The sequence below is a fragment of the Otolemur garnettii genome, unplaced genomic scaffold, assembly GCF_000181295.1.
Source record: "Otolemur garnettii isolate 467f Iridium unplaced genomic scaffold, OtoGar3 scaffold00158, whole genome shotgun sequence".
Taxonomy (NCBI): domain Eukaryota; kingdom Metazoa; phylum Chordata; class Mammalia; order Primates; family Galagidae; genus Otolemur; species Otolemur garnettii.
Genome location: NW_003852553.1, coordinates 3,615,401 through 3,627,182, shown reverse-complemented (window position 1 = coordinate 3,627,182; position 11,782 = coordinate 3,615,401). Strand labels below are relative to the sequence as shown.

The following is an 11,782-nucleotide window of genomic DNA, read 5'->3' as shown; positions in this document are numbered from 1 at the left end:
TTGTCTGAGAGAAAGAAATAAACACACATGGGAAGCCCACCCCACTGGGAACTGCTTTTAGTGTTTTAAGAAAAGGGTACAGGAGACTGTGAGGTAACTATGTCTCCAGAGGGATTGAGAACTTTGTGTGAGCAGAAATAACTCAAAATGCCTTATTGTTCAGGCGATTGTGGTACCATTAACATAAAATTAGTTTTAAACCTATTATTAAAATTCAAGTATTCGAAGATTATAAAACTGCCACCTCTGTAATATTTCTAAATTTACTAGATTCTACTGTAAGGTTATGTTCTTGATTTTTAAGTTTCTGAATTCTATGAGGCCTAAGGACAAACTCTCAATACTTCACCTGCAGGGCACATGGTCACTTTTTCTCCTGCTACAACTTTGCCCCCTGACTATTCTAAGAAAAACTGAATGTTCTAGTTTCCTGGTTTCTGCCTTAAACTCTATGCCTAGTAAATGAATTAAAGACACAGGTCCTGTCCTTTGTGGACATATAAGACTTACAGAAACAATGAAAGGACATCAGAAAGGACTCCTGTATTGTAGGTTTATTACCAACATTTCTTTCTTCAGTAAATTCTTAGTCTCAGGGATTCAAGAAGTGAGCCCATGAACCACAGATCAGTAGTAAAATGAGATTTTGTTGAACAGAGGGGCATGCAGAGGAATAGAAAGCGCCAGAACTTCTGGGGGGTGGGGGAGAAACCTAAGGGAAATTTTGGCTAGGACTTAGCAGAAGGGAAAAAAAAAAAACCTTTACAAACTTAAGTGCTTTAGCAAATAAATATATTCAGTCCCTCCCCTAGAGCAAAGTTGTTAGGTCTTTATAGTTTTTTCCCCCCTTGGGGAAAGAATTGAAATAGGTAGTCTCTGCTTGGCCTCTAGCTCAGTGAGTAGGGGCCAGCCACCAACACCGAGGCTGGCAGGTTTGAGCCCTGCCCCAGGCCTGCTAAACAACAATGACAGCTGCAACCAAAAAATAGCCCAGTGTTGTGGTGGGCACCTATAGTACCAGCTACTCGGGAGGCTGAGGCAAGAGAATCACTTGAGCCCAAGAGTTTGAGGTTGCTGTGAGCCGTGACTCCACAGCACTCTACAAAGGGCCACATAGTGAGAGTGTCACAAAAAAAAAAAAAGAAAGAAAGAAATATGTACTCCCTATACAAGGTTAAACCTTCCAGGAATGTTTCAAACTACTTTATACATAGCCTTACTAGAGTCCAGGAAGTGTGGCCTAGAGAAGGCAACCTGTTTGTACTAAAAAAAGGGGGAGGGGAGGGAGTGCCTGTCTATCCCTGAGTGGGAAAATTCTGTATCAATGTTCCATAAAATGTCACATTTATGTTCCACAAAATGTCTCATTTCTAAAATGTAATAATTTGATTGTTTGAAAAACTGAGTCTTGGGCAGTGCCTGTGGCTCAGTGGGTAGGGCGCCGGACCCATATACCGAGGGTGGTGGGTTCAAACCGGCCCCGGCCAAACTCCAACAAAAAAATAGCCGGGCGTTGTGGCGGGTGCCTGTAGTCCCAGCTACTCTTGCTGAGGCAAAAGAATCACCTAAGCCCAAGAGCTGGAGGTTGCTGTGAGCTGTGATTTCCACGGTACTCTACCAAGGGTAATAAAGTGAGACTCTGTCTCTAAAAAAAAAAGAAAGAAAGAAAGAAAAGAAAAGAAAAAGAAAAACTGAGTCTTTGTCAAAGAATAAAATTTTTGCCTTTTTTTTTTTGGTAGAGAAAGTCTCACTTTACTGCCCTCGGTAGAGTGCTGTGGCCTCACAGCTCACAGCAACCTCCAACTCCTGGGCTTAGGCAATTCTCTTGCCTCAGCTTCCCCAGTAGCTGGGACTACAGGCGCTCACCACAACGCCCAGCTATTTTTTTGTTGCAGTTTGGCCGGGGCTGGGTTTGAACCTGCCACCCTCGGTATATGGGGGCAGTGCCCTACCCACTGAGCCACAGGCGCCACCCACATTCTTGCCTTTTAAACCTCCTAATTATCAATTTAGCCAAGTTTGAATTTTTTTTTTTTTTTTTTTATAGAGACAGAGTCTCACTTTATCACCCTAGGTAAAGTGCCATGGCCTCACATTGCTCACAGCAACCTCCAACTCCTGGGCTTAAGCGATTCTCTTGCCTCAGCCTCCCAAGTGGCTGGGACTATAGGTGCCCACCACAACACCCGAACACCCGGCTATTTTTTCTTTTTGTGGCTGCAGTTCGACCGGGACCAGGTTTGAACTTGACACCCTGGGCCACCCACTGAGCCATAGGTGCCGCCCTGAAACATTGTTTTTTGAGATTGAAAAAATTTAGACAGAAAGGAAAATAGCATTGTATAAGGAAATAATATTTTTTTATTTTTTTGCAGTTTTTAGCCAAGGCCGGGTTTGAACCCGCCACCTCTGGTATGTGGGTCCGGTGCCCTATTCCTTTGAGCCATAGGTGCCGCCCAGGAAAGAATCTTGTATGGTAAATTTTGTCCTGAAACAAAATGATTATTTAAGAAAGTGATAGGCACGGCAATCCAGAAAGTTTAGCATGTTTATAAATTGTCTGTGCAAGACTGAATAGGGTTCAAAAGGGAAATTGTGAAGAAATTTGCATGTGATCCAGTTAACTATGTATTTCCTTTAAAATCTTTTGGCTTGTAATCTTGTTTGAACAAATATTATTAGCCTTTGATATTTGACAAACCTTCTGAAATAAAAACTCTAAATTTAATCTTTTTGAAATATCAAGACCACTGAAAGTCTGAGAAAGACATATTAATTAGACTTATTTAGTATACTAAAAATATATAGAAATTATTATCAAGTATAAAACGGTAGTTAATTTTATATAAATTATATTTATATGTATGTTCCAATATTGTAAAATATTAATCTGTCTTTGTATATATTATTAATAATAATTTTAATTCATCTCAAAAAGTGTTTTTGTAACTGGCTATAACTTTCAAAATTAAATACCATTAGACTAGAAACAAACTTCCAGGACTTTAAAAAAGCTATCATATCCATAAGTATTGCTAACCTAACTTCAAACAGAACAGAAATCAGTTACATGGAACCAAGCTGATTGTTGTGACTTTTTGTTTGAAACACTGCTGATTCTTTCTGTGTTCTGTTTTCTAGAAGTCAAGACAACCATTTTCTGTCTTTTGAGCTATTTGCAACTTAAAGCATTGTATGTACTTATAAGCAGCATTTGAAACATTTATTTCTTTCTCTTTCCTAGATTTCTCTGAAATTTAAAAACCAGTTATAAATATTCTTTTGTTGAGACGGAGCCTCAAGCTATCCCCCTGGGTAGAGTGCCGTGGCATCACACTCACAGCAACCTCCAACTCCTGGGCTCAAGTGAGTCTCCTGCCTCTGCCTCCCAAGTAGCTGGGACCATAGGCGCCCACCACAATGCCTGGCCATTCTTTGGTTGCAGCCATCATTGTTGTTTGGCGGGCCCGGGCTGGGGATTCGAACCCGCCACCTTAGGTGTATGTGGCTGGCGCCTTAGCCGCTTGAGCCACAGGCGCCGAGCCTATAAATATTCTTAATTTCTAACAATACAGTTATTTGCAGAAGTTCAATAAGATTCTTTTTTATTGGCTTGGCGCCTATAGCTGAAGCAGAGTTGGTGGGTTTAAATCCAGCCCAGGCCTGCCAAACAGCTATAGCCAAAAAATAGCCAAGCATTGTGGCAGGTGCCTGTAGTTCCAGCTACTTGGGAGGCTGAGGCAAGAGAATCGCTTAAGCCCAGAAGTTGAAGGTTGCTGTGAGCTGTGATGTCACAGCCACTCTACCCAGGGCAACAACTTGAAGCTCTGTCTCAAAAAAAAAAAAAAAAAAAATTCTGTTTCATTCTATAGGACATGATAAAGGCACTGGCTATTTACCAAGGCTTTGACTGGAATCACATTTTCAGAAGTGTCAAGACTGCGTTAAGGAATTAAAGTTGACATTATAAGGCCAATAAAAAGCCCTTTGAAAAAACTGGCCAGATATACCCATCAATAACATTTCCTGATCTATAGTAAGTAAGGAAAGTCGCTTTCTGACAGGTCTGGGAATCGAAATGGACTTGGGGACCTCAAGAGAAGAGGAATTTACCCAATGCATTATAGGTATCTAATGGCATAGATGAAACCTGGGCTCGTGGAAGGTTGTCAAGTCTAACCTGAGATTCCTTGTATGTAAACGGTTCCAGCAAAGCCAATTGAAAGCCTAGATGGCTAATAATTGTTCTTGCTGCACTTTATGCAAATAATCAGACTCAATATACTGAAAGTACAGTTTATTTTGGCAATTGAATTAGTCCTGCTATAATTTGTATTTAGTAAAGTGAAAAATTAGAGAGAGAAAAATGATTCAAAAGATAAAACTGTAACCCACCTGTATTAGATTCCAGCCTTGTCTGCAATGCTAGCTCATAAAATGAAACATAACTTTTACTAAACTAATCTGTTAAATGGAACTAAGAGACTGACCAAAGAGTATAGAATTCTATAAACTAATTATATTTGCTCTAAAGCCTTTAAGCCTCAACAAAGGTTGCCTGTTGGCTACACTAGAAAAATTTGTACAGTATTAAATGTTATCTGCTGTGTCTATATAGATGCCTCAGGAAAAACTGGAAGCCGAATGAGAATTTCCTAGTAAATGGTGTAACTGTAATAGGACATCATAAATAGCCCCACTCCCAATAAATGTTCAGAAATATTCACTTAAATTGTCCAGAACTTTAGATTAGTTCTATAGGGACTCCTAAAGCTAAGTATTATCTTTAAAAATGTGCTAAGTCTCTAAGTAGAAATACTAATATTTTCATTGTGTGAACTTTAGCCTTGAAATCCAGAACTTGCAGATTTTTTTTTTTTTTTTTTTGAGATAGAGTCTCAAGCTGTCGCCCTGGGTGGAGTGTCGTGGCGTCACTGCTCACAACAACCTCCAACTCCTAGACCTAAGTGATTCTCTTGCCTCAGCCTCTCAAGTAGCTGGGACTATAGGCACCTCCCACAACACCTGGTCATTTTGGGGTTGTAGTTGTCATTGTTGTTTGGCAGGCCCAAGCCGGGTTCAAACCTGACAGCTCTGGTGTATGTGGCTGGTACCCTAGCAGCTGAGCTACAGTAGCCGAGCTCAGAACCTGCAGATATTTACAAGTAACTGCTAGATAGTTTCATTCTTTTATGCTGAACCCAACCTTAATTTTGTCCTTATCAATGTAAGGGAACCAGAAAGCCACAAAGGTATACAAGGTAACTGAAGTCATATAGAAGCCAGATGAACCCTTCCAGACACTGACATACTGGTGCAAGAGGCTAATAAGTTAACTTTAGGACAAAACTCAAGTGTTCAGGTACCATATGCAGTGGTCATATTAGTGAAACAACTCCTACCTCACTGACTATCAAATACCTCACTGTATAAAAATCTGAGATTAATTATAGAAGTTATATACATGAAACATGCACTTAAGGTTAAAAAGAAAAGAAAATTATAAACTTCTGGGGAAATACTTCTATATTCCACTCGCTAAGAAAGGGTACTAGGCCTTGCCATTGTTCTTGTTCAATAGTAAATATACCCCTTATAAAAATTAAAATACTCCCCTTATGAAATAATGTATAACAGGGCTCCATCTAATCCCCTACTTTTTAGCAGAAACTCCTAAAAGGACTAGAAAAGACTGAATTACAAACAGGCAGTTAGAACCCCTGAGAAGAGAAACAAAGATCTCCACTTGAGTAATTAACTGTAATCTATTTAGTCTTTTGTGTCTGTACACCCTTTGTCTCCAAGAAAGCCAGCCTAAGTCAAAGATCGGAACCAGTCCCCCTCAAACCAAGGTAAAAGGAACCCTACACCATCATCCAGACCACACCCACAGCAGTGAAGATGAAAGAGATCCTGGCCTTGATCCATCACAACAGGCTAAAGAGAACTGTGAAAAGCAAAACCAGGTCCAGCCAACCCTTGTAAGGTAACTTTTATTTATTTATTTATTTATGTATTTATTTTAGAGACAGAGTCTCACTTTGTTGCCCTCAGTAGAGTGCTGTGGCATCACAGCTTACAGCAACCTCCAGCTCTTGGGCTCAGGCGATTTCTGTTGCCTCAGCCTCCTGAGTAGCTGGGACTACAGGTACCCTCCACAATGCCCAGCTATTTTTTGTTGCAGTTTTGGCAGGTTCCAACCCACCACCTCGGTATATGGGGCCAGCACCCTACTCACTGAGCCACAGGTGCTGCCCACAAGGTAACTTTTAAAGAGGTCGACATGCCCTGTTTCAGCCACATACTGGGAGCTGGCTGATCAGTGTGCAGCTGAAGCTTGAGGAAATTCCTGGTTTAAGGTAAGATCTTAATTAAACTCTGGACTTTGGGAAAGGGAGAGAAAAAAAATTCTATCCCACACCACTGAGACAAAACTGTTACTGACCTATTCCCAGGAATGGGAGACTGATTTAATGAGGTGTAAGAAATGTACTTAAATCTGTTCTTTTCATTCCTATCCTAATTTATGTTCTTATATCTCTTTCCACCATCTTATTACTAGATTACTAACCTGTTCTCTCCACGGTTACCAACTCAGCTCTTTATGTGTGAAACTTCTAGGAAGTTCCAGATGAGGGGAATGAAGGAGCTGAGGAAAATTTTTTTTTCAGTGAAAAGGCTGTTTTTTGTTTTTTGGGTTTTTTTTTTGTAGAGACAGAGTCTCACTTTTTTGCCCTCGGTAGAGTGCAGTGGAGTCACAGCTCACAGCAACCTCCAACTCCTGGGCTTAGGTGATTCTTCTGCCTCAGCCTCCCAAGTAGCTGGGATTACAGGCACCCACCACAACGGCCAGCTATTTTTTGTTGCAGTTTGGCCGGGGCTGAGTTTGAACCTACCACCCTCTCGGTACATGGAGTACCAGCGCCCTACTCACTGAGCCACAGGCACCTCCTGAAAAGGCCATTTTTGATTAGAAAGCACTGGCCTCTCCTCTATAAAACCTGAGTAACCTTATTTAGAATCAGATAAGGTTGTTAGCCTCCTTATCATATACTAATAGACCTGGTTACAAGGTATTTGAAGGTATATTTACAAATCAATCTGTTTCCTTCAATCTATCCATCCCCCCAGCAACCACTTGCTATATATACATACACTTTCTAATTTTCCCCCACTTCTAAAAAGCATCTTTATTTTATTTTATTTTATTTTGAGACAGAGTCTCACTATTCCCTCTTGGTAGAGTGCTGTGATGTCATAGCTCACAGCAACCTCAAACTCTTGGGCTTAAATGATTCTCTTGCCTCAGCCTCCCAAGTAGCTGGGACTACAGGCCCCTGTTGCAATGCCTGGCTATTTTTGGTTGTAGTTGTCATTGTTTTAGCAGGCCAGGACTGGGCTTGAACCTGCCAGCTTTGGTGTATGTGGACGGCGCCCTATTCACTGAGCTACGGGTGTAGTTAATTTCTTTTTTAAATAAGTAAAAAGAGTATACGCTAAAATAACAATTAAAAGTATAGTATAGTAAATACATAAACCAGTAACAGTAATTTATCATCATTATCAAGTATTATGTATCACATAATTGTATGTGCTTTCTTTTTTTTTTTTTTTTCAGAAAGAGCCTCACTTTCTTGCCTCTGGTAGAGTGCTATGGTTTCACAGCTCACAGCAATTTCAGACTCCTGGGCTCAAGTGATTCTCTTGCCTCAGCCTCCCAAGTAGCTGGGACTATAGACACCCACCGCAATGCCCAGTTGTTTCTGAAGACAGAGTCTCGCTCTAGCTCAGGCTGATCTCGAACCTGTGAGCTCAGGCTATCTGTCCACCTTGGCCTCCCACAGTGCTGGGATTACAGGCGTGAGCCACCGCCCCCGGCCCAGATTCTTATGTGTGCATGCATCAAATAACACAGCAGTTAAATATGTGAATTTAAACCTGATAGTACTGAAAGGAAGAATAGACAAATTCGCAGGTATAGCTGGAGACTTCAACACTCTTCTCTCAACATTTAATGAACAGCTAGTGAAAAACTCAGCAGGGATATGGAAGAACATATCAACCAACAGGATGGAAACTATTTACAGAACTCTCCACCTAACAAGCAGAATACAACTTCTTTTCAAGGGTGCATGGAACATATATCAAGGTTGACCATATGCTGGACCATAAAATAAACTTTAACAAATATAAAGGAACTGAAATCTGGGCAGCGCCTGTGGCTCAAAAGAGTAGGGTACTGGCCCCATGTGCCAGAGGTGGCGGGTTCAAACCCAGCCCCAGCCTAAAACTGCAAAAAAAAAAAGAATTGAAATCATGTAGTGTGTTCATTGTCCACAATGTAAACAAAGTAGAAAGAACAGAAAGATAACAGGAACATTACCAAACACTGAGAAACTAAACAAAACACTTCCAAATAATCCATGTGTCAAAGAAAAAGTCTCAGGTGAAATTAAAAATACCGTGAACTGAATGAAAATGAAAATGTGTCCTATCAACACAGCAGTGCTGAGAGGGAAATTTAAACCACTAAATGCTTACATTAGAAAAGAGGAAAAATCTCAAATCAATAGTTAAAACTCTAACTTCAAGAACCTTGAAAAAGAAGAGCAAAAGAAGTCCAAAGGAAGCAGAAAGGAAGTAAATAATAAAGACAAGCAGAAATCAATTATGTTGGTCGGTGCCTGTGGCTCAAAGGAGTAGGGTGCAGCCCCATATACCAGAGGTGGCAGGTTCAAACCCGGCCTCGGCCAAAAAAAAAATCAATTATGTTAAAAACAGAAAAAAAAAAAATAGAGAAAATCAATGAAACTAAAAGCTGGACTTTGAAAAGATCAATAAAACCTGTGGTGGTGGCTCCATAAACCTACACATGTAACAAAATGGCATGGAACTACACATACACACACACACACACGTGCCAATGTCAATTTCCTGGTTTGGATATTGTGCTATAATTATGTAAGAAGCAATTATTGAGGAAAACTAGGTAAAGGGCTCATGGGACCTTTGTGCCGTCTTTGTAATTTCCCCTGAATCTGTAGTAATCTCCAAATTAAAAGTTAAAGAAATTTGAAAACATCTGTACAACTAAAACATCATTTATTTCACAGTGTTATATGAATTCTTCACATGGGTGGATTCTCAACCTTTCAGGAACCTGGTCACCTTTTTCTGAATGGTGCCTAAATGTTCTTAACATAATTAAGCCCAGAAGGGAACACTCTGCTTCAGATGGGATGTCACCTCCCTGTTCTAGACCGAATTCTTTTTTCTTCATATATTTAAGTGACAATTTAGTCATATGTGTGTGTGTATATATATATATATGAAAGCTAATTATACATTGGGAAAGTTTTATAAGGAAGGGTTTATTTTTGGTGGGTTAGTTTTTATTTTAAAGGAACAAATGTGCTAAGGTCCCCTTTAAAATAATTTTTTTTTTTTTTTTTGCGGTTTTTTGCCGGGGCTGGGTTTGAACCCACCACCTCCGGCATATGGGGCTGGCGCCCTACTCCTTGAGCTACAGGAGCCACCCCTAAAATAATTTTCTTAAGTAAAGGTATACTTTCATGACAGTAGGAAATAAATTATTCACCTACCTACCAAAGAAATAAAATGTTACCTCTTAAAGTAAACATACCTGGCAATTCTTAACTACTTCACAAAAAGACTAAGGAGCTAGGTAAAAAAAGTGAAGATTTTCCAACTTCCAAATGATCAGGCAGAAAATGCAATCTATCATCTACAGAATTATTAACAGCAAACACCTATACTTTTCCATACTAGGTTCTGTACATAATTTACACAACACAATTCCACATTTAACCACTAAATGAGTTCCCTTAACTATTATAAACTATTAATTAGGTCATCCTACTATTCTTTTAATGGTTTTATGCAAGTAATGGCAGATACAACAATATAATTGTTGATTTCCTAGATTTGACAACTGCTAAAAAGACTTCAGAACTACATTAGATACTAAAGATAGACCACAGAGAATAATTTTTTTTTTTTTTTTTTTTGCAATTTTTAGCTGGGGCCAGGTTTGAACCTGCCATCTGTGGTATATGGGGCCGGTGCCCTACTCCTTTGAGCCCAACAGAGGCTAATTTTAAAGTGCATATCAGGGCATAATCCTGCAAAAGCCTCAGTCTCTGTAATATCATCCTAGGTTAATAGCTTTATAAATCATAAACATTAAATTAATAAGAGACAATCTAAGTAAAAAACTTCAGGTGGCATCCATTTCCCCCTCCCCCCCCCAGAGTCTCACTGTGTTGCCCTCGGTTAAGTGCTCTTGCATCACAGCTTACAGCAACCTTAAATTCTTGTGCTTAAGCAATTCTCTTGTCTCAGCCTCTCAAGTAGCTGGAACTACAGGCTCCTGCCACAAGGTCCAGCTATTTTTTGATTGCAGTTGTCACTGTTTAGCAGACTGGAGCCGCACTCTACCCTGCCAGCTTCGGTGTTTGTGGCTAGCGCCTTACTGAGCTCTGGGCGCCAAGCTGGCATCCAGTTTCTTATAGGCTTCTTCAATGAATGTGAACATGTTCTTAATCTAGGAGGAATTATGAAGAACATCCAAGTCCTTCAGAAGAGCATTCTGATTTGGAATTAAGTGTCAAAATTTCTTTCCCAGGTGTGGGTACTTTGAGACTTTTCTGAGAACTTTCTGGAAGACAGAGTACATTACTACTATCCATGTGAAGCACTTATTTTAGTGTCTAATCTTCTTCTACCTCACTTGCCAGTTTCAATTTTGTTCTTTAGGCTCTGAATATTCCCAGTCATCATTTCTGCTGTCTCTACCATTTTTTCTATTTTTTCCTGCAATAATGCCAGACCTTCTTTATTAGTTTGTTCCTGTGCCCTTTCCATATTCAGTAGACTTGACATGTGAGTTAAATCGTTCAGCTTTTCAGGAGGGATTTTCAGGGTTTCACAAAGTTGTACCAATCTTTTTTTTAGTAAGTTGAGATGATACTGTATTTCTTCTTTTTCTCTACTATGATTACTCAAAATTGTTATTACTGATTCCATTATTGTTTGCAAATGCTCTCTGATACTCTTTGAAAGAGGTTGCCAGGTTTTCCTTTTGATGGGTTCTGTCTTTATCTGTTTTATATTAGTATGCTTTGTTTGTCCTTCAGAAGACAGATGCTTTGGATGATTTTTATTTCTTTTAGCTGTGTTTCTTTCTTTCTTTCTTTCTTTTTTTTTTTTGAGACAGGAGCCTCAAGCTGTCCCCCTGGGTAGAGTGCTGTGGCATCTCAGCTCACAGCAACCTACAACTCCTGGGCTCAAGCAAGTCTCCGGCCTCTGCCTTCCAAGTAGCTGGGACCACAGGCGCCTGCCACAACACCCGGCTATTTTTTGGTTGCAGCCGTCATTGTTGTTTGGCAGGTCCGGGCTGGATTCAAACCCGCCACCTTGAGTGTACATGGCTGGCACCTTAGCCACTTGAGCCACAGGCGCCGAGCCTTAGCTGTGTTTCTAAACTTTTTCTCTGACAACTCTTCATCATCATCAGTTTTTCTTTTTCAATTTCTTTTTAACCGTTGAGACTTTTTCTTGGAAACATGTGGTTCACCAGGCATTTTGATCATTGATTTCTCCAGAACCCTTCCTGAGAAAGCCATGCTCAGGATAATTCGCACCCAAATCCTGAATACTTTTAGTTAGTTACTTAGTTAGTTGCCCTTGGTAACTTTGTTGCCCTGGGCAGAGTCCTGTGGTGTCACAGCTCACAGCAACCTCCAGCTTTTGAGCTTAGGCA

The 11,782-nt window shown here is 40.1% G+C and overlaps 2 pseudogenes; both read right to left on the bottom strand.

The window, feature by feature from the left end:
- Positions 1–10,489: 10,489 nt before the first annotated feature.
- Positions 10,490–11,603, bottom strand: LOC100941194 (annotated as a pseudogene).
- Positions 11,604–11,608: 5 nt separating this feature from the next.
- LOC100940878 overlaps positions 11,609–11,782 on the bottom strand; it is a 2,536-nt pseudogene continuing 2,362 nt past the window's right edge.